The sequence below is a fragment of the Pongo abelii genome, chromosome X, assembly GCF_028885655.2.
Source record: "Pongo abelii isolate AG06213 chromosome X, NHGRI_mPonAbe1-v2.0_pri, whole genome shotgun sequence".
In the NCBI taxonomy this organism is placed as follows: Eukaryota; Metazoa; Chordata; class Mammalia; order Primates; family Hominidae; genus Pongo; species Pongo abelii.
The window spans coordinates 77,510,326-77,512,777 of NC_072008.2; the positions used below are offsets into that span (position 1 = coordinate 77,510,326).

General features: G+C 37.4%; 1 pseudogene; it reads right to left on the reverse strand.

Annotated features, from left to right (window-relative positions):
* Positions 1-1,495: 1,495 nt before the first annotated feature.
* Positions 1,496-2,452, reverse strand: LOC100436000 (F-actin-capping protein subunit alpha-1-like; annotated as a pseudogene).

Below are 2,452 nucleotides of genomic sequence, written 5' to 3' on the forward strand. Positions count from 1 at the left end.
TATTCTTAGTTTTGATAGATAATGCCAAATTGCCCTTTATTGGAGTTTATACTACCCATTAGGAATGTATGAGAGTGTTTACTTTTCCACAGCTTTGGTAATAAAATGAGTTATTAATTTTGGGGGTGGTTGCCAATCTTAGTAATTGTATTTTCTTTCTTTCTTTCTTTTTACCAACAAAATGGGTACATTTCTGTTAGACTACCTGATACAGAAGATAGCATGGTATGGATGGATAGCATGAATAACAAATGATACCAATGCACTTTATTTGAAATAAACAAAAATGCTTACACAGCTCAGTGGGCCACTTGGAAACAAACTGTTGCTTGACTGTGTTACTGAGCAAAAACAATGTCAAAGCACAAACACCCTTCTTTTTTGACATGTATTTGGAGATAGGTAGGAAGACACTAGCTGGTTCTTTAAAAAACTGTTCTTTCCTTAAGGCCTGGTCATAGAAGTGTAAAGAATGTAAATGAACTTGCCATTACCAATTATCATATCATATCTATGTCAGTTGTGTATTCTGGGATCACACACAAACCTGTGTATAACCAGTATACCTGGGAAGAGCTGCTATACCACAGTTATGCTTGAGTTCTTGGCAGGCAGGACAGAGGAAGAGTAATTTGGAGTAAGTTTTACATCCTGTTTAGAATAAATCACTAGTATTCCCTTAAATGACAGGTTAGAATAGAAAGATGCTACCTGGAAGTTACCCTTTTTACTTTGGTTCATTTTTAGTTTTTGTTTATGATTTACATAGTTGCTTGATTCATTTGCTTATAGCACAATCCTGCCACAAAGTATAAAAGGGCAGGATACTTATTATTTCTTCAACATCTGCATTTTTCAAGTTTTTAAAAACAAATGGATAAAACTCTGCTAAAAATGCAGATGTCTGTAACTTCAATGGTATTAGATGGGAAGGAGACAATGAGGGAAGGAGAAAAAAAAAGCAAACATGTTCATGTGCAAGGAATGTGGTTAAAGCCTTTGGATTTAAAAACATGTTTCTCAGAAAAGCTGTCACTTCCTTTGTCCTCCAAAAAAGGACCTGAAAAGTCCCAATCCAAGCTTTGGAAAACTACAGTTATGAGATGCTATAAATGTTCAAAGCAGTCAGAAGGAGAAGGATGAATGTGTCTTTTATTTAACTATAGTTCGTAGCATAGCCTCTTTAGCTATTGGTGGATCAGTAAAAACCACTGAATTACCAGAAGTGCTTGGAAGGATAGGGGTAGAAAGTAATGAACATAATACCTTATGTAAATCAGTAACAGAGTTTCATGGCCCAGGAAAACTTTCTGAACAGTAAAATGACTCTAAAATAGATCTCCCTCTCCAACATTAAGTGTAGCAGAATTAACACCAACCAAAAAAGATTTACATGTAGATCTAGTGATAACAGAAAATTACAAGGCAGAGAGCTTAAAAGAATCAAGACCATGCTATAGATTCTACCGTATTCTATGAAGCTAGAAAACCTGTTAAATTTGAAAGCCCTAGCAAAATATCACTCTTGTTTATAAATCACTTATTTATCGTATGACCACACGTTGAATCCTTGTCTTTCCACATACTGAAGAACTCTACATTCAGCCTTTAAGCATTCTGCATTTCTTTGCCAATCTGGTAGCTGAGTATCTTGTTCCAGTCGATTTTCCTGCGGGTAACTGGAAGCTGCCGGTGCAAGGCCTGGAATGTGGTATCTGACATTGTTTGATAGTTTTCACTAGTTGCTGTCTGATGGTCATTTTCTGCATTCCCTATGATTTTAATAAACTCCTTGGCAGTTTGGACTTCATTCGAAACAGTTAGTGAATCCTGTACATCTTTATGACTAACCAACTGAACATTGCTATATTCATAATAGTGAATCTTAAGCACTCCAGCCACCTGGGCTGTAGGAGGTATGATGATGAACTTCCACTCCAATGACCACTTCAGAAGTTTTAAGGCTGAAACTGGTGGCTTTCAATGCATGCAGGAATAGTCTGTTGCCCATCTATAGTTTTAGCATAAACAGTACAGAAGCCGCTGGAATAATGATCTTTCACATAGGCTCTTAAAGCAGGGTCACAGGATTCTCTCCAAGACTTCAGACCTCCATCTACTTCCTGTGGCTGGGGGTCACTTGCTTTTTTCCACACGTGATCAAATTTAAAGGAAATTTTGTTTCTTGGATCTAGAAATCTGCTATTACCTAGGTCAGAGTGCTCCGCAATTAAGACCTGATCTTCATATCCTTCTCTGTCTTCACAGACGTGAACTGATCCATGTTATGCTGTGCAAATGCATGTGCTGCCCCTTCGCTGAGGAGAGTGTCATTATTAAGTATTAAACATCACTGAATACTCATTGAATTCCCATAGGGGAGCATGAGTGATGAATTTAGCACTATACACACCTTCTCCTCATCCAACACTCAATCCTCAAAGTCAGCCAT